At 44.6% G+C, this 20,969-nt stretch overlaps 1 protein-coding gene across 5 annotated transcripts in view; it reads left to right on the top strand.

Annotated features, from left to right (window-relative positions):
- The window catches only part of MITF (melanocyte inducing transcription factor), a 146,156-nt gene that overhangs the window by 51,969 nt on the left and 73,218 nt on the right, over positions 1-20,969 (top strand). Inside the window, exon 1 of one of the 5 annotated variants that reach the window (XM_083492605.1) lies at positions 13,171-13,232. The exons of the other annotated variants lie outside the window; for them this stretch is intronic. The gene's annotated coding sequence lies outside the window, so the exon portion shown is untranslated. Of the gene's footprint in view, positions 1-13,170; positions 13,233-20,969 lie in introns of those variants that run through there. 5 annotated transcript variants of the gene reach the window in all.

Below are 20,969 nucleotides of genomic sequence, written 5' to 3'. Positions count from 1 at the left end.
CCAGCAACTGACACATCATTGGGAATGGGGTTCTGGTTTCCTTCTCCTAATATTTAAGATGATGCTAGATGTTTTGTGAAAGCCTCCTTACATTTCAATGGAGCATGTGATATTTTGGAACCTGGACAAGCTGGATAGGGTAGCCTTTCGATGATTTCCTTCTCCCCTATCCCATTATTCCGTATTACATAGATTTCCTGGATCTTGGGAATTTATTTATGTGAATGTCTGATTGTGAAGCTGGGATTGCTTGTGTGCATATTTTGGACTTTTGTGTCTATGAGTTGCGCCTAATGCTGCCGTTCTGCTTGTGCAACATACTTCGGCTTGTGCAACAGAACTTCCCCCTCCTTTCCTTTCCCCTGTAGCCCCCTGTGCAACCTCAAAATATGCTTCTGGGAGTTGCGGGGGGGGGGGTGGCTGCAGGGAGAGGGAAGAGGAAGGGGAAGTCTATTGCATAAGTGAAACTCTGTGGGTCCATTGTTGGATACAGCCCTATGTACGCATTCCCCCAAATTCTAATGGATTGCAGCATTCAACATGTACATAAACATATCTTGTAAAATACATATTAAATGTTGAGGGTCTGAGATTTAATAAATAGTAATAAATCTATGGCCTTTTAAACTGTGCGTGTGTAGCAGGGGTTGGTCACTGCTTCTGTTTGCTGCTATGTTATGTATTTTTGTGTTTTTATATTGTAAACCGCTCAGTATGATCCTCAGGTAAAGGGTAGTATAGAAATTCAATAAGCAAATGAATAATAAGCCAGAAGTGCCTTGTGTGCAAATTCTGAAAATTCACCTTTTGTGCTGCATCCCCTAGCAGTGTTGCATAATGGTTAGAGTGTTGGACTATGACCTGGAAGACCAGGGTTCGAACTCCCTTACTTAGTCATGAAGCTCACAGGTCGTAATCGACACCATCTGTTAGTCTAACCTACCTCACAGGGTTGTAGTGAGGATAAATGGGGGGGGGGGGAGAACCATGTACACCACACTGAGCTCCTTGGAAGATAAAGCTGGTATATAAACGTAATTAATTAATTCCATAGTACTCTGGAGGGGCCCTGTACCCATCAAGGGCAGATTTTCAGGAGATGCAAGTGGTTACAACACAGGGTGTTAGAAAAGCCCCATTGCAAGAGTGGAATTTTTCTCACACTACCCTGAATCAAACTCAGTAATTGAAAATCCACCCAAGCGGATAATAATAATAATAATAATAATAATAATAATAATAATAAATTTATTATTTATACTCCGCCCATCTGGCTGGGTTTCCCCAGCCACTCTGGGTGGCTTCCAACAAAGTATTAAAAGACAGTAGTCTGTTAAACATTAAAAGCTTCCCTAAACAGGGCTGCCTTCAGATGACTTCTAAAAGTCTGGTAGTTGTTCCTCTCTTTGGCATCTGATGGGAGGGTGTTCCACAGGGCGGGTGCCACTACCGAGAAGGCCCTCTGCCTGGTTCCCTGTAACTTGGCTTCTCGCAGTGAGGGAACCGCCAGAAGACCCTTGGTGCTGGACCTCAGTGTCCGGGCAGAACAGTGGGGGTGGAGACGCTCCTTTATGTATACTGGCTCATGTAATACATAGGAAAAAGGCTTGGGTATGCAGAATCTAAGAAGTTTATCTGGCAGCTTGATTTGTGTAAAAAACAACAAAAAACAAAACAAAAACCCAACAACAATAGGGAGTGCAGACCTTAAAGCACCTATAAGTTGCAGTCTCCTAAATAATAAACAAATGGCTTTGAAATTCTGGCGTCTTTGATAACAAGTGGTGGCGGTTTTATGTGCTTTGTAGCATGAATGGAACTCTTTATTTTCTTGTGACTGCAGGGCTGGCCCTCCCTTTCATTTCCCCACCCGTTCCAAAAAGGGTGAAACTAATTTTGGGAGGCAGTTTCCTAAACCATTTGCTAGGCCTATTTTCCTAATGTTTTGAAATGTCGAATCAGAATTTGATTATTTGCGCTTCAAAATACTGTGGTGCCTCTTTGTGAATGGAAAAGACCATGGACCCAAGTGGGCAGGGACTTGTGTGCTGTTATGAATTGCACTTGTGTGCTAGATTTTTCATGGAACTCTTTAGAAATTGTGTTTTCTGAAACCGCCGATGCCTATATCAAAGTGCCCTATATGTGTTTTTAAAGCCTCTGTCTGATGCCTTTTTTTGCTTTTGTATGTATGTCTGCCTTGAAGAAGTTCCAGGTATCTTTTGAACTCTAGGCAGGACTGGCCCACCCATGAGGCAAGGAGAGGCAACCACCTCAAGGCGGCAAAATCCACAGGGACGGCAGATCCCAATGTAGATTTTTATTCTTCTCTTGTTCCAGATGTAGATCTTCAATCACACCTCCGTCTCTGAAAGGGGATGGGGGCACCATTTTGTGGTTCGCCTCAAGTGCCAAAGTGTCGTGTGGTGGCCCTGACTCTAGGCATTTACTTGAGATGCTGGTGAAATTCTCCAGTTTACACAGCTTCCTCTGTTGCTGCCCCATAACCCCCCACCTCAAGCCACTTCTCTTCATTTGTAAATGGCCAGTGCTGAAGGGCATGCGTTCCCCCATCTTCAAGGGTTTTCACCCCCTCAATAAATTGTGGAATTTTTTATTTATACTGGTGATTGCCAGAACTCCACCTGGAACCTATGGAAATATAGTGGTACCTTGGTTTGCAACCGCTTTGGATTACAATTGCTTTGGATTACAACCACGTCAAACCCGGATGTGTGTGTTCCTTTTTTTGGATTACAACCCACTTTTGGGGTATTACAACCAATTTTTGGGGGGGAGGCCCCATTGGCGAAAGCGCGCCTTGGGTTACAACGTGTTTTGGTTTACAACCGGACCTATGGAATGGATTATGGTTGTAAACCAAGGTACCACTGTGTATTATTTCATACAAGGCCTAAGCTCTGGTAGCTGTAATCCTAAAGCAGTGTTTCCCAACCGGTGTTCCGCGGCACACTAGTGTGCTGTGAGACGCTGGCTGGTGTGCCGTGGGAGGGAGGCGGGTGAGTCGGGCGGTGAGAGGCGGCGGCGGCGAGGATCCGCGTCGAGCCGGGGGCGGCTCCGCGGTGGTGGTGCCGAGGTTTCTCTCTCCATTCTCCCCTCACACACACACACACACACACAGGAAATAACACAGGATCAGCTGACAGGACCCAGCCAATGGGGCGGCGGCGGGGCAGCGCGTGCAAAAGGGAGGAGCGCGAGACAGCGGACGAGGAGGAGGCCGGCATGTCCGGGCAGCAGCAGCAACAACAGCAGCAGCAACTCCCGGCGACGGCTCCTCAAGCCCCGGGCAACCCTACTCCCTCACCGGCCTCGGCCGCCCTCCTGCTCCACCCGCCGCCGCCTCCCCTGCCACCGTCGGCCACCTCGGCCCCGCCGCCGCCCCCTCCTCCGCCCGCTATCGCCGCCACCACAACAGCTGCCGCCGCCTCAGCTGCCGCCGTCCCTCAGTCCCTCGCTTTGCTGCCTCCTCCCCCCCCACCCCCAAAGCTTGGAGGTTCCCCGGCAAGGGGGAGGGAAAAAAATTGAAAACTTTCACTTTCGTGCGTCCCTCCCGGCGTGACGCTGCGCGCTGACGTCACGGGGCTGTAATGGTGGTGTGCCGCGAGATTTTTTTCATCAAACAAGTGTGCCTTTGCCCAAAAAAGGTTGGGAAACACTGTCCTAAAGCATAACAAGCATTCTCCTCTGGACTTCTATGATACTGCTAGGCTTGCCATATTTCAAAAAGTAAAATTCCTGACACCCCCAAAGTTGTTGCGCTTAGAAAACCACCACAGTTGTTGAGCTTCACACAGATGTTGAGAGAAGGAGGACTTCCCTGTGGTACCCCTGACCAACTGGCAAATCCCACAAGGGCGCCATGGCAACTATTGTCCTAGGCCTTGAGCCTTTGGGGAGAACAACATAAGTCATAATGAAGAGGGTAGTATAAACACGTAAAGGGGCTTGCACAAACCTCTCACCTAGATTTGATGCATGTTTCAGCCATATCCTCAGTCAATGCATGATCGGCATTACTGTGGAGTCGGCCCTACGCTTACATGTGTGTAGGGCTCCCACCAAGGAGTACACAAATCCCGGTCAATGGGTTTTTGTATCGTCCGCCGAGGGAGTTCTATGCATGTATATTTACACACCTGTAAGGCTTCAGACAGAAGCCTTTTTCTGAAGTGTTATTTTGTGAAAGCCACAGAAGTTGCGGTTATTTAAAGTCTGGGTCAGATGAAGAAACAGTTTGTGCTCCAGAGGGGAAGTGGGGTATTTCCACGAGTTTTGCAAATACACCGATGTGCAAGCTCATACTTCATTCTGAAAGAGAAACTGAAGTAGGTTAAGTACCTTCCACCATTCCACCTTGGTGCATTCAATTTTTTTCTTCTTCCCCTGACAAGGAGGTCTGTCCCTTGAAGGAATTTTTCAACAGTGAGATTATCGTGGAAGCTACTGACCTGATACTTCCTTTCTTCCTTTGTAGTTCATGTTTATGGGGTGTCTTACTCTTCATTCCTCAAAAGGACTCCCACTGAAGTTTTAAAAACAAAGAGCAAATGAAAGAAAAAATAAGATCACATTAAAATGAACAATGCAGTGTGATAAATTAAATTAAATAAAAATATGAAATGAATCATTAGCATGATCTGCTGCTGCCTAAGAAATCCCATTTTACACCTGCCCTGTCCTCAAATGCATTGACTTATAAATCCTAAGGAAAGAGTAAGAACATGCAGGGCTGGTGCTTTGCAATGGAATGACTGGGATATCTCTGAGGCCCCAGTGGCTTGGAAGGGCCCGCCCTGGAGGTGCTGCCCCAATGCCATTGGGATCCTTGCACCTATCAGAGATGCAGTATGGTATTGCGCTTCTATTGCTGCCTCCACCACCAGACGCCTTCTCCCCACTGATGTGGTTCTATGGGGGGCAGTGCTTGTTATTATGAGCTTGGCTCTGTTTGAGGCAGACACCTGCCATGGTAGATTCCCCAGCATGCAGTGTGTCAGGCACTTCATCTTAGAAAAACTAACATGGCGGTAGCCCTTCAGGGAATGGAGCCACCTATGATCTCAGCATGCGTGATAAATGCCGCTGGCTACAGAGAACACTTAGAATGCCATGTACAGTTCTGGTTGCCACACCTTCAAAAAGGATATTGTGGAGTTGGAAAAGGGCAATCAAACCGGCCAAAGGGATGGAGCCAACTCCCCTTTGAGGAAAGGTTACCATGTTTGGGACTTTTTAGCTTGGAGAAAAGGCAAGTATGAAGCAACACGAGAAAGGTATATATAAAATTATGCATGGCATAAATAGGAGAAAGTCCCCTCATCCCCCGTCTCATAACATAAGAACTTGGGGACATTCAATGAAGCTGGGATGTTGGGAGATCCAGGACAGGTGGATGAAAAGTACTTATTCACACAGTGCGTATTCCCACGAGAGACCACAATGGCCGCCAACTTGAATGGCTTTCAAAGAGGAATAGACAAATTCAGGGAGGGATTCTGTGGCTTCTAAACCTGGGGCTACATTCTACCTCCATTGTGGTTCTGAATGCCAGTTGCTGGGAAGGGCAGAGCGCTATTGCATGCTTGCCATAGCCACCTGTTCAGCTGCTGTAAGAACAAAGATGCTGGACTCTATGGCCCATCGACCTTGATCCAGCATGCTCGTGTATAGCTTTTATGTTCAGCTACTGATTGATGGATTGTGTGATTGCAGTACATTGTTCATTGCTTTCATTTTATGGATCAATGGTCTCGTTAGGTAGTAAAAATTATGTTAAATTGCTGTTTTAGGGGTTGTTTTTAAAAGTCTGGAACGGATTAATCCATTTTGCATTACTTTCTGTGGGAAAGCGCACTTTGGTTTTGGAACGCTTTGGTTTTGGAACGGACTTCTGGAACGGGTTAAGTTTGAGAACCAAGGTACCACTGTAATGCGTTTTCCAGCCCTCTGTCTCCCTCTCCTTAAGTGGTTGCCTAAATATGTCTTGGTACAAACAGTGGTAATGTGGCAGAAATGTTCTGTAGGCCTCATAATTTTAGTGAATAACTCTCTGTTGTAGGAAGGAGTTGAGAAAGTGAATGACCATTTAAAGCCTGTAGACTCAAGTATTGTTCACCTAATTTGAAACACATTTATGTTTTGGACTTCATGACCTTCATGGCCAGCCGCACTGCACTGTTATTGCCCTTTCAAGTCCACTTCTTAGTATTGGCTTTCTCTTCTATTTCATGGTTTCTCATGAATGGAGTTCCCCCACTTTATTGCTGAATCACTTCTGCCTTTTACATCCCTATGCCTTATTTCCTCTGTGCACAGAGATGGGCAAATCTGTCCATTTCAGTTTCTCTCAATCTCTCATTTTTCCAGTCTTAAATTCAGTTCTCCACATTTCCATATCAGTTTACCTTAAAAAAAAATCCCCATAAAAATTCTTCAGCATTTTAGTGTCAATTGCTCCTGATATACACATATTTATATGCAATATTGCAGTTTGTGAGAGGCTCAGTAAGCCTCCTGTTTTTGATGCCTGACGGGACTGCAAAAATGGGAGGTTTCTTCTTTCTATCACCTAGTGGTTGTTGGCATCAATCTGTCTCGAGAGACAATCAAGTGTGCCTCCGTAGGCCACCACATATGATGGCAGCATGTTCACCAATTATTGTCAGATATCTGCTGTATTTATGGGGGGAAATATTTATAAACCAAACCTTAAGTTTGGGTTACCAAAAATAAAATAAAATGGTAAACTAAACCAAAAATGCAAATTCGTACATATTGTCTCTCCAGCCCATGGCAGATTTCTGATGTGAGCCATGAGCAAAATATTCCTTTTCCTCCCTTTATTTTGAGTTGCATGTAATCTGACCGCATCCTTGCTGTTGACTTGTTCTGTTTTTAGAAGCAAACGCTTTCCACAGTGGTCCTGTACAGATAGTATGAGTAACAAAATGGGCAGATAATGAATCAGTGTTAGGCGTACTTATAGTGCAATTGCTTTTAAACTCTCCTTTTAAAATGACACAACATCAAACATTTATATTTTGCTGGAAATGTGTACGCTTAAGAATGTTGAGCACATCAGGGTTTTGTGTTTTTCCTTAGAGCCTATAAAATTGCTTATGTTCTGGTCATTTTCCACATACAATACTATTTTATTCATTCTTAGCTAGCGGATGCTTCCTTTGGCTAGCATCAACAGTTGATTCAAAATATCATGTTCTGTGTTGGAACAGCCAAGTCTGTTTTTTTAAAAAACAAAAATCCAAAATCCTGTGAACCAAACATGCCACGCACAAAACAAAATGGTAACTGTTTGGGGCATTTTATGTGCTTTTGTTCATGTAGCATAACTTATTTGCTTTTGCACGCTTTGTGAAGTATGTAGGATTTAAGGATTCTCATAATTTGGAAGGTATGTGTTGACGGGAAGAGGCAGTTCTGTGAAATTGATGGATCGAAGAACACCAGGGGTTTTGAAGTGGATCAGCTAGTCCAACGAGCACAGAAGTTCTGAAACAGGCTGATCTAGACCAGGCATAGGCAAACTCGGCCCTCCAGATGTTTTGGGACTACAACTCCCATCATCCCTGTTAGCTAGGGATGATGGGAGTTGTAGTCCCAAAACATCTGGAGGGCCGAGTTTGCCTATGCCTGATCTAGACAGTGCATCCTCAAAACGTGCATGCAGGTTGTCCTGTTCATTTAAGCATCACTTTTTTTCTTACAGCACCAAAGCTGCAATTAATTTCAGTATTGTGGTCTGCACTATGTATGTAGAGGTGAATGGGGGTCCCCTTTGTGGGTAGAGAAGCACTAGGTGTATATTGGGGGGCCTGCAGCTATTTCTGGGTTGAGGAAATTCCCACATGCTTCAAATGAGCAACCATGGCAATTAATTTTAAGAAGCCAGGTCTTGGTTTTGAGGGAGAGCTGAGATTCTTCATGGTTAGTCATGCTAAAGGAGGTGAAGGGGATTTTTTTTAAAAATAAGATATTCATTAAGATTTTTTTCCCTATTAACAACCCATTTTTCATATTCCCTTAAAGCATTACAGCTGGAAACCACTTAATTTCTATCCAACATCATTCTAACATTCATTAATTTTACAATATTTCTGTAGATAGTCTTTAAATTTCTTCCAATCTTCTTCCACCGACTCTTCTCCCTGGTCTCGGATTCTGCCAGTCATTTCTGCCAGTTCCATATAGTCCATCAGCTTCATCTGCCATTCTTCCAGAGTGGGTAAATCTTGTGTCTTCCAATACTTTGCAATGAGTATTCTTGCTGCTGTTGTAGCGTACATAAAAAAAGTTCTATCCTTCTTTGGCACCAATTGGCCGACTATGCCCAGGAGGAAGGCCTCTGGTTTCTTCAAGAAGGTATATTTAAATACCTTTTTCAGTTCATTATATATCATTTCCCAGAAAGTCTTAATCCTTGGGCACGTCCACCAAAGGTGAAAGAATGTACCTTCAGTTTCTTTACATTTCCAACATTTATTGTCGGGCAAATGATAGATTTTTGCAAGCTTGACTGGGGTCATGTACCACCTGTAAATCATTTTCATAATATTCTCTCTCAAGGCATTACATGCCGTAAACGTCATACCTGTAGTCCACAATTGTTCCCAGTCAGCAAACATAATGTTATGTCCAACATCTTGTGCCCATTTAATCATAGCAGATTTCACCATTTCATCCTGAGTATTCCATTTCAACAGCAAGTTATACATTTTTGACAAAATCTTAGTTTTAGGTTCTAACAGTTCTGAAGGGGATTTTTAAAGGCCTGAAAACTCTGTTGGTCTGAAGCAGTCGGGTTGCAGCAAGAGAATATACAGCAAGAGTGATTTCCCACCACCACCACCACCACCACCTCAGGAATTACAAAAGAGAAGAGACTTCTCGCTCCTAGTAATACTCCTTTTCTAATTGGTTCTCCTAGCTGGGAGGTGAATAGAGGAATGCAAGTCCCCATCTACAATGTACTCTTGCTTTGCTACGGAAAGGGAGATGGGCAAGGGTGCCAACTTGGCCCTGGCACTGAAATTTGTGGGTGCCCAGCCCCTTCATGGGGAATTTTGTAAATTTTGTATATTGGAGGCTAGTAAGTTCTCTCCCTGGCTTGGAAGTATGAAACCCGTATGAATGATATACGTACTTAGAGTTTTTGTTTTCTTTTTTCTTTCCCTAAAAAATAAAAACATAGTAGTAGCATTTATTGGAGCCATGTTGTGGAAGCCTTGGCCCTTAATCTTAATGGGGGTGTTGGGTGTGCACAATGCATTTGGTCAGAGGATCTCTCAGTATTACCAGTTTCCCAAACTCAGGATATGATCATCAAATGAACTTTGAGACACATTTAAGCCCCGGTTTGAGCCTAGATTAATCATTTTTTATATAACAAGGAGGTAGAACATTCATTTCAGCATAAGCTTAGAATGTGAATCCTGATATAAACCGACCTGCACCTTCCAGACTAATGCAGACTAGAGCTTTGTGGTGTGAATGCTCTGACATGGCTCAAAGTGCATTTAGAAAGGCATGTGTTGAGACTGACATGCATCTTTAAATTCATAATGATATTTTTGTGCAGATTAAATACACACACACATATATGTAGAAAAAGGGTTGGGATGGACTTAACGGTGAAGACATGTGAAAGTGATACATAGATTGGAGACAGGCTGGTTCATCCGTGCCGACTTTAGAAGCTATTACCTAGTTACAATGCATGCTTTCCTTTTTATAATTAAATGCCGTATGCAAAAAGGACAGGTTTTTAATGGATTGGATTGTGCTACATGTTATATGTAAATACACCTAATAGTTGCTTAATGGCCACTTTACTGTTGGAAAAACTTCTGTGTAAGGAAGTGGCTGAGAACTTGAGGACATGTTAGTATTTATCCATCTACTTCTCTTCTTCCAACCATCCCATTCTAAGCCGTTTCCCTGATAGTAAAAAGGGCTGTTCAGCTGCCATTGTACATCTTTGCATCTAATGTGTAGTTTAATGGGAAATTAATCATGAACACCAAATGAAGCCATGTCTTTTGTTTCACAAGAATTAAGGATCTTAATAGTATATACCAGGTACATCCAACTCGCAATCTATAGTGTGATCTACTCACACTATAAAAAAAACTGGCAGTGATCTGCCCATTGTTGTTGGATGGACCAAAATTGTTGAGCTTCTTTTAGGAGGCCAAAGTTGTTGAGTTTTGTTCCTTTTTGGCTGTGGGGGTGAGGAAATCACTGAGGGGCCTGAGATTTACCAGGAGCTCCCGTTGTTCAGTCCCTGCTCCTGCTAACCTAGCACGTCAAAGTTCAAGTAGATAAATAGGTACCACTCCAGCGGGAAGATAAACGGCGTTTCCGTGCGCTGCTCTGGTTCGCCAGAAGCGGCTTAGTCATGCTGGCCACATGACCCAGAAGCTGTCTGTGGACAAGCGCCAGCTCCCTCGGCCAGTAAAGCGAGATGAGCGCTGCAACCCCAGAGTCGTCCGCGACTGGTCTTAACGATCAGGGATCCCTTTACCTTTACCAGAAGATCACGATCTACCTGTTGGACATGCCTGGTATATACTATTGCCCTTGGTGAGCAGCCAACTTTTTGAGAGTGCTTGGGGTGGAGGGAAATGCTTTTTCGTAGAATCATGGAATTGCATGGTTGATAGGGCATCCATTCCAACCCCCTGCAAGGCAGGAATCTCAGCTAAAGCATCCATGACAGATGACCACCCAACCTCTGCTGAAGAACTTCCAATGAAGGAAAGTCCACCACTTTCCGAGGGAATCCATTCCACTGTCAAACAGCTCTTACTGTCAGAAAGGTTTACCTGATGTTTAGTCTGAACCTCCTCTCTTGTTACTTGAAGCCACTGGTTCAATTCCCACCCTCCAGAGATCCCCTGCTGTTTAGGAAATAACCCCACCCCATCCCAGTGACTCGTAAGCATGGTAACAATGATCATGACCTTTAAATTCAGGTAGGTAGCCGTGTTGGTCTGATGCAGTCGAAATCACCTTTAAAATCACCTATGGCAAAGGTAGCCAAAGCGGTGTCCTCCAGATTTGATAGGACTACAATTCTGCCTGCCCCCTCCCCATTTGGCATATGGGAGTTCAAGTACAACAGCAGCAGGCTACTCAGGCACCTAGGGGAATCAATAGTCAGGTTGGTGGAAAATAAAAGAAAAAAATGTTTTTTAAATTGGATATGTTCATCTTCCAAAAAACCATTCTACTTCTTCATCTGAAGCAGCCATGCCTGTTTTTTGTTTGGTATGGCAAACCAGGACTTCAGTATGGCCTCATTACAGGTTTCCTCTCGAAGAGGTGAGCTCTCTAGAACAGAGCTGAGGTAGCATCCTGGCCAAGCATTTAAACTTTAGACTTATAAGCCACATTTCTGCAAATTATCGTAACCGGACAATCAGAGTGCATTTACTGAAAAGTCTGTCGCGCTGCATGAATCACACTCTGCTTTTGTGTGAAGAGAGCTTTGCTCATGGTTTTCCAGTGTCTCTCATCCTTACATTCTCATTTCATCCATCACTTTGAACACACACAGATGTTTAGAGAGCCCGTTCCTTTTCTGCATTTCCCCCTCCAGTCTTCCTATAACACATCAGGAAGCAGAGCCACTTTTGTTAAAAGCACATCCCTCTTCTTCAATTAGGTTGTGGTCAAAATCAGGGGTGGGAGCAGTTTGTGCATACAGGTGGCACGTTTCCTTTAAAACATGATTGTGACAAATCCCCAAATTCTGACTTATTTTTGCTTTTCCAGCATTGGGGGACTTTAAAGAGCAATTTGTGGTCACTGAGTGCGGATGCATGGCAAGCAGCAGAAATTATTTCAAAATTCTGCTAAAAACGTGGGTGCGTTTGCAACCTGAAACAAGCACAAAAAATTCACAAAAGTTAAAGCTGTGAATCAAACAGGAAATATTAAGCCTGTGTTTCTCTACAGATATTAGTGATACTTTTATGAGTTATGTATGGTTAGATGTGTTGGCATCCATCTGACTCAGGAGACAGTGGAGGAGTCCGCCATTGGGGGTGAAGTCAAACTGTTGAAAGGTTGTAGCACCTGCTGTGGCTATATGGGAGAGACATGTTTTGTTGCAGCTGAAGCGGATAAATGTCCAATGATGATCTGCTTATTTTCAAACACTTCCAGGATGCAAACCAAGCAGTATGGTATATGCAAGCACTGCTGTCTTATAGAGGGCTTATTTGGGGGGGGGGAGAGTGGGGGGGGAGGGAAATTGTATTAAGTAGGATTGGAGGAAAGTAGTTAGGCCCTTTTACAGGAAGACGTTTGCACTGCATTACCTCTGCTTTTAAAATGGTAAAAACAGTATATTGAATTAGTTCTTTTTTTAAAAAAAAATCATACTTGCACACCTGATATTTTGCATTACAGAACGATGCACCAAAGCTGAAATGGCATTTTGAAAAATATGATGTGGTTTACTATTTTGTTAATATGGGTTTCCGAGTCTTTCTTTGGCCAAGGATCAAATAGATAAGGCTTTGTGCTTTTGAAAAGAATATTTTGAGGTCTAATGCATACCCTCCAACATTTCTCCCACGAAAATAGGGACGTCCCATTCCATAATGATAATTTTACTATTTATACCCCCACACATCTTACTGGGTTGCCCCAGGTACTCTGGACGGTTTCCAACATATATAAAAAACATAATAAAACATTAAACAATTTTTTTAAAACCTCCCCTATACAGGATTGCTTCAGATGGCTCGGGGGTTGAATAACTCCATACCCTCCAGCGTTTCTCCAACAAAAATAGGGACATCTTAAGGAAAAGTGGGACATTCTGGGATAAAATCAAAAACCAGGATGGCTTCTTTAAATCAGGGACGTCCCTGGAAAACAGGGACACTTGGAGGGTCTGCTAATTGTAAGAATGAAGGACAATTACTAGCACTGAGTTTTCTGAGTTTTTTTGTTGTGGTTGTAAAGCAGCATGCATTAGTCATCTATTTTCGTTTTGCAGAAGTTCTCTCTTATAGTAACAGAGGTTAAGGGGTGGGCAGTAGGAGCGAGAGCAGACAGTTAGTGGAAGCTAGTGCTTAGTGAGACTTTACAGTGCAGATGCTGGAATTGGGCCATTGGAAACAGAACCACAGGGTCAGAGTGAAGGCTTCCTTGCTGGATTCAAAGAATGGCTTCTCAGGGTAAGTTAGGAAAGAGTTGTATACCGAGTTTGGAAATTAGAGCGGCAATCCTTAAAGCAGGCCTTTCCTTTATATCCCAGCATTCTGTATTTTGTGTTTCTGCTTTCCTATGCATGCGAGGATTTTTTTCAATAGATCTGGCAGCTGGTTAATGGCAATGTTTGTGATGGCAAATCTGTGCTACTTACAGGTCTATGAAGTAAGTAATATCCACCAGATTCTATGAAGCTATCATCTGGAAGAATAGATGATGGACCTTTTTTCAAGCCTAATTGCTAGAGAAGGGAGAACTTGTGGGGCGGTGGGGGAATCACAACACATGAGGGGGTGGAGGGTTAACTCTCCCCACCTCATGTACTGCAACTTCCTTCCAAAAATCACCTCTTGGGGAGGCAGGCTTTGTGGAGATGCAGCTGAATGGGGAAGGATTCATCCCTCTCTCCCCATATGCTGAGGTTTCTATTGGCTGAGATCACCTTCCTTTGGAAATAAGGTATGGGGGGGGGACTTCTAGTGCTGTAGATGTTGGGTGTCTGTGCCTCTGTAAATGTGTGTGTGTGTGTGTGTGTGTGTGTGTGTGTGTGAGAGAGAGAGAGAGAGAGAGAGAGAGAGAGAGAGAGAGAGAAAATGTGGCACCACCTCTATTTTGCATTGCCCCTACCCTGAAATGTTAGCTCAGGGCCCACAGTGCTTTGTAAGAAAATAATAATAATTCTCATCCCTAACAAATAGGTAGTTTGTGCTTTATTGAGGGCACCGGTAGAAAGTTTCACTACCACACAGGAAAAAGTATTTCTGCAAACATATGAAACATCTGTTTAGAAACAAAAGTTTGTATGTATACATTTGCCCTTGTATGTATGAAAAAATATTGATGTGTGGGTTTGGTTTATTCCCTTTAGCAGTTAAAAAGAATATCTTGCCGTTAGGATCAACCCAAATTGAAGGGATAAATAAGATGCCACTTGAGGCATAAATGGCCTTGTTTCCAAGAATGCCAGTTACCGTACCACCTGTGGCTGGTGCACCAACCATGCCCTTTCCTGGGCAGGGAGAGTTTGTCCACAGTGATCCATGCACTGGCAACGTCCCATGTGGATTACTTTGAGATTTTTTTCTAATGCAAGTGGTGAAGAAACATTATTACATAAGTAAATAGAATGATATAACTGGCTATGTTTCACCTGCAGAATGGAAAATGGTAAGAGGAGGTCTGCTAAATATAAGGGAGCAAAAGTAAAATAAAATATCTGTTGCGCCCAAGGACAGGACTACATCTAAGGGACTTAAATCACAGAAAGGTAGATTTCGGTGGGATAGTAGCAGAAATGTTTTCATTTCCCCATATTTCTGCAAAACAGCTTAAAATGCACAGGCATGGCACAGGCTGAACAAACTAACCTCCCATCATTACTAGAAACAGGAGTCCGTGCTGTAGAATTTTTTAATTTGCTTGTTTTCCTCTAAGGAACATGTTTTAATTTTCATAAAGCTGACTCGGTCAAAGTTAACTTTGGCAACAGTACATGTTTGAACAGGATGTGGAACAGGGACTGAGGAATCTCAAAGAAAGATTCCTAAACATCTGAATGTTAATTCACAGCTATGGGATGTGCTAATGACATGTTAATCCACTCGCTAAATATTATGTGTGTATTCAGGGCTTTATTTTCTTTCTTTCTTTTTACCAGCTGATGCTGAGGCCACATTCGCACATTTTACATTTAAAGCACTATGACGCCACTTTAAGAGTCTGCTTCCCTTGAACATTTCTGGAAGCTATAGTCCAGGCTTCCTCCACCTCGGCCCTCCAGATGTTTTTGGCCTACAACTCCCATGATCCCTAGCTAGCAGGACCAGTGATCAGGGATCATGGGAATTGAAGTCTCAAAACATCTGGAGGACCAAGGTTGAGGAAGCCTGCGATAGTCTGTTAAGTGTGCTGAGAGGAGTTAGGAAATGCTTGTTCCCCTTACACAGCCACAATTTTCAGAGTTCTCTGGGAAGAAGTACAGTGGTGCCTCGCAAGACGAAATTAATTCGTTCCGCAATTCTCTTCGTCTTGCGGTTTTTTCGTCTTGCGATGCACGGTTTCCCATAGGAATGCATTGAAAATCAATTAATGCGTTCCTAGGGAAACCGACTGGACCTCTTCTGAAGGCGGGCGGGGGGCCAAAGTCTTTGCCCCCCCCCCGCCTGCCTTCAAAAGGTGTCCCCGCTGCGGCGGGAGGTGTCCCATGCCCCCCGCCCGGCTTCGGAGCACCGGGAGAAGCGATCTCCCTTCAGCCGCTTGCAGCAAAAGATGTCGGGGGAAGCGGGAAGCGAAGCGCTTCGCTTCCCGCTTCCCCCGCACCTCTTCTAAAGCAAGGGGCTGGGGGGAGATAGCGATCTCCCCCCAGCCCCTTGCAGCAAAAGACGTCGGGGGAAGCGGGGAAGCGAAGCGCTTCGCTTCCCGCTTCCCCCGCACCTCTTCTAAAGCAAGGGGCTGGGGGGAGATAGCGATCTCCCCCCAGCCCCTTGCAGCAAAAGACGTCGGGGGAAGCGGGGAAGCGAAGCGCTTCGCTTCCCGCTTCCCCCGCACCTCTTCTAAAGCAAGGGGCTGGGGGGAGATAGCGATCTCCCCCCAGCCCCTTGCAGCAAAAGACGTCGGGGGAAGCGGGAAGCGAAGCGCTTCGCTTCCCGCTTCCCCCGCACCTCTTCTAAAGCAAGGGGCTGGGGGGAGATAGCGATCTCCCCCCAGCCCCTTGCAGCGAAAGATGTCGGGGGAAGCGGGAAGCGAAGCGCTTCGCTTCGCCGCTTCCCCCGACGTCTTTTGCTGCAAGGGGCTGGGGGGAGATCGCTATCTCCCCCCAGCCCCTTGCTTTAGAAGAGGTGCGGGGGAAGCGGGAAGCGAAGCGCTTCGCTTCCCGCTTCCCCCGACGTCTTTTGCTGCAAGGGGCTGGGGGGAGATCGCTATCTCCCCCCAGCCCCTTGCTTTAGAAGAGGTGCGGGGGAAGCGGGAAGCGAAGCGCTTCGCTTCCCGCTTCCCCCGACATCTTTCGCTGCAAGGGGCTGGGGGGAGATCGCTATCTCCCCCCAGCCCCTTGCTTTAGAAGAGGTGCGGGGGAAGCGGGAAGCGAAGCGCTTCGCTTCCCGCTTCCCCCGACATCTTTCGCTGCAAGGGGCTGGGGGGAGATCGCTATCTCCCCCCAGCCCCTTGCTTTAGAAGAGGTGCGGGGGAAGCGGGAAGCGAAGCGCTTCGCTTCCCGCTTCCCCCGACATCTTTTGCTGCAAGGGGCTGCGGGGAGATCGCTATCTCCCCCCAGCCCCTTGCTTTAGAAGAGGTGCGGGGGAAGCGGGAAGCGAAGCGCTTCGCTTCCCGCTTCCCCCGACATCTTTTGCTGCAAGGGGCTGCGGGGAGATCGCTATCTCCCCCCAGCCCCTTGCTTTAGAAGAGGTGCGGGGGAAGCGGGAAGCGAAGCGCTTCGCTTCCCCGCTTCCCCCGGTCTTTTGCAGCAAGGGGCTGCAGGGAGATCGCTATCTCCCCGCGGCCCCTTGCTTCAAGGAGAAGATCCGCTGTCCCCGGGGCAAGCTTCGTTTTGCGAAGCAAGCCCATAGGGAAATTCGTCTTGCGAGGCAACTCGAAAACGAAAAAACCTTTCGTTTTGCGAGTTTTTCGTCTCGCGAGGCGTTCGTCTTGCGGGGTACCACTGTATTGATTGTTAAACCACTATGGGATATGGCCTCGGAAGTTTGCAGCAAATGGTATTCAGAGGCTTACTGCCTCTAACAATGCTTTGCACCTCAGATTCGTGTAATGGCATTATGGTATTGGCAGTTTTAATTTTGACCCCATTCCTAATGAGTCTTAAGATGGGATTTGCCATTTTCACAGCTGACATGCATCTTCATTGACTTATCCACCACAATCCCAGACACCGTTAGTTGAGAACCCATTAAGTGTATCTATGAAATTGGGGTGGGGTGGGGTTTTTTGCCCCAAAGTGCATTAGTTTACACTTGCTTGTAGCACCTCACAATCCATTTTGTTTAACCACAATTAGGTGCCATCGGCAAACTTGTTTATCTCATCTACCTTGCTGCTCAACTCTAACTCAAGCCATTTGTGTTAGTATTAAACACAGTGCGGTATTAAGTGACATTAGTCCTGTGTTGCTTCAAGAAGCACTGTATTATGGAGCATAAAAACAAACCCATAAAATTTGCACTTCTGATACAGTACCTGTGGCACTAATAGCAATTGCTACATCACTGTGGTATTACGGTTCCTTTAAAATCAGCACTGGTGCCTGAAACTTGTATGACAGGGATATTGGCCCCTTGTTCTCTGCCAGTCTCTTCTGCTGTCTCATCTTTTCTTCCCAACTTCCACTGGACTCCCTTCACCGTATCTGTTACCGTAGATCATAGGAGCCAACTCCAGGGGGCTGTGGGTGCTTGGGCACCCGCAATAATATAATTGTGGGGGCGGGCATCCACAAAGTCAATGAAAAAAGCTAGCAGACAACAGCGGTGCGGCATCTGAGAGAGAAGCAGTTCAGTCAGTTTCTGTGGGGTGTGGCGCAGAGGCAGAGCTCCTCTCCACGGAAAAGGGGGCCTCGCTGGCTGTGGATAGGAGGAAGAGGAGCCACTGTTGCGGATGTGTGATGTCATGTGCACATGCCTGTAAATTACCGTGCAAGCCTGTGTATGTGTGTGACATCGCATGTCCACGTTGCAGTGGTGGGCACCTACAATCCTGAGGGTGAGATGGCGCCCCTGCCATAGATGCTATGTTTCATAAATTGCAATGCAGAACCATGGCGTTCTCCCTCCCCCTGCCAATCCCCTCTGTTGTATTCCCTATTCTTGCTCCCCAGAAGATTGGCAGATAAAACAATTAGTAAAAAATAGTGTAGATAGCCCTTTAACAACTGTGCATCTCCTTTTAAATCACACCAGGTCTTTAAAGAGATTAGTAAATGAGACATTGCAGTGACTATAGTAACAGGGGATAGTCTGCTGCAGGTAACTTGCGGTAAAGGAACAGAGCTAGCGAGAAAGTGGAATGTTACTTGCCCTAAGGGAGTTGTAAATTGCATGGGTGGTGTAAAGTAATGAATAAAAACAATTGCAAGAGATCATCTCTTGTTCCATAAGATTATTAGTTTGTACTCCCTACCAACTTCTTTTGGCACAAGCTATCTTCTGAGGAAATCTAAAACTTCAGCAAGCTTGATTTAAATAGAAATTAATAACTATTTATTTTGCAAGTGGTGTAACATCTAATGCTTCCAGATGTTTGAGTTTCAGTTAATACTTGTCCAAGCATGACACCCTGAAGACTAACAGAACCACCCAAACACTCATCAGATACTGAATCAATACGGGATGTTGGGTTATGTTTTAAAACATACCATTGTTGCTGACTTTGTGTGTTAATCTCTGTTTTGATACGGTTTATTGTTTTATAGGATTATTCTGCTGCAGTTGATGTATGATTTTTGGGAATGGTGGTTTTGAATGAGTTTTTAATTGATTCATAGAATCACAGAATTGATTGGAAGGGCTCCTGAGGGTCATCTAGTCCAACCCCTTGCAATGCAGAAATCTCAACTAGGCATCCAGTACAGATGGCCTGCTTAGAAACCTCCATGAAAGGAGACTCCCCCACCTTCTGAGAGAGTCCATTTCACTGCCAGAAAGCTCTTACCATTAGACAGTTCCTCCTGGTGTTTAGTCAGAATCTCCTTTCTTGTAACTTGTATCCAGTGCTTTTTCCCTAAAAATATGTTTAGGGGTACTCTTATTTTCCTACTCATATTGAAATACTGCCCCTCAATGAGGCCAAACTTAGATTCACAAAATGTGACCAATGCTTGTATCCATTGGTTTGAGTCCCTCTTCCATGTGACAATCCTAGACATACTTGAAGATGGCTATCATATCTCCTCTCAGTCTCCTCTTTTCCAGGCTAAACATACCCAGTTCCCTCAATCGTTCCTCATAAGGCTTGGTTTCCAGGTCTTTTATCTTCTTGGGCGCCCTCCTCTGTACACATTCCAGCTTGTTGATATCCTTAACTTGTGGTGTCCAGAACTGGACACAGTACTCAAAAAGCAGAATAGAGCGGTGCGATCTGGATGCTATATTGCTGTTGACGCAACCTAGAATAGCATTAGCTTTTTTTTGTTGCTGCATCACACTGTGTAGTCAGGTTAAGCCTGTGGTCCACTAAGATCCCTAGATCCTTTTCACATACCGCCCAGAGAGCTTTAGTTACTGCTAAATGCCATAATTAAAAAATGATGGGTGTTAGTATGTGTGCATTAATAAAGCAGATGTCCAACAAATTGATTTACCTTATGATTAGCTTTGTTATTCTGTGGCAGTTGGGAGTGTCAATTTATTTATTTATTTATTTATAATTTTGTAGCAATTTATCATGAACGTATGTACAAATTAATCACATAACCATGCAAACAGTAACAGAACTATACCGGGAGTGTATCCTGTGTTAAAAAGCAAAATTAAAAACGGTGATGCAGTTACATACAGTGGTACCTCAGGTTACATACGCTTCAGGTTACATACGCTTCAGGTTACAGACTCCGCTAACCCAGAAATAATACCTCAGGTTAAGAACTTTGCTTCAGGATGAGAACAGAAATCGTGCTCCGGTGGCGCGGCAGCAGCAGGAGGCCCCATTAGCTAAAGTGGTGCTTCAGGTTAAGAACAGTTTCAGGTTAAGAACGGACCTCTGGAACAAATTAAGTACTTAACCTGAGGTACCACTGTATAGCCAAGATTATAAAATGAGTCTATGTAGCTCATCTACAACAAGGAATGAGTCATGGGAGGAATGAGTCAGAGGACCCTGACCAAAGGCCTTCTACCTCCTCTATTCACTCGTACCTTGGATCCTGAACGTCTTGGTACTTGGACTTTTTGGCTCCCGAACACCGCAAACCCAGAAGTGAGTGTTCTGCTTTTCAAACGTTCTTTGGCACCCAAATGTCCAGCGGGGCTTCCGTGGCTTCTGATTGGCTGCAGGACCTTCCTGCAGCCAATCAGAAGCCGCGCTTTGGTTTCTGAACATTTTGGAAGTCAAACAGACTTCCAGAATGGATTCCGTTCGACTTCCAAGGTACAACTGTATCTGCCAGTGTATTGGCCTATATTTATGTGCCAGTGAGAGCTAACAGAATGTTCATTGTCTGGCCTATCAGAACTTGACTTGGGTATTTCCCCATCTTGTATAAATGTAAATTGACAAGGACTTACCTGTGAACCACTAAGACCTATAAGGTTTTCCTTATTAAGTGTAGCAACAGCAGGCTGCTCACGTAAAGACTTCCATAAAAAGTAACAGTTAAGCTTATAATTAGAGATAACCGTTTCACCTCTCACTTGTTACCCAGTTATAATCACAATAATACTACATTTCACCTTCTGGTTCTTATATTTACCTTACATATATGCAATATTTGATCTTGGACTTTGTTGATTCTCCACAAGGACTAAATGATTAAGATGGCCATTTCCAAATGGATTACTCAGGAGCAATCACCCAGAACAAAAATCTTGAGGATGTGATCAGGAAAATCAGAGCCTCATATTTCTGAAATAAATATATCTAATAATTGCTGAAACAACTTACGCCAGAGTCACTTGCATTGTTAATGCAGGTGTATTATCCATCTTCCCATTCTATATATAAATGGCAAAAATCACAGGTGTAGTATTTTTTCCAGTGGA

Source organism: Podarcis liolepis, assembly GCF_965112155.1.
Source record: "Podarcis liolepis genome assembly, chromosome: 2".
NCBI classification, from domain to species: Eukaryota; Metazoa; Chordata; class Lepidosauria; order Squamata; family Lacertidae; genus Podarcis; species Podarcis liolepis.
The sequence above is the reverse complement of the archived record's forward strand: the minus strand, read 5'-3'. Positions and strand labels throughout refer to the sequence as shown.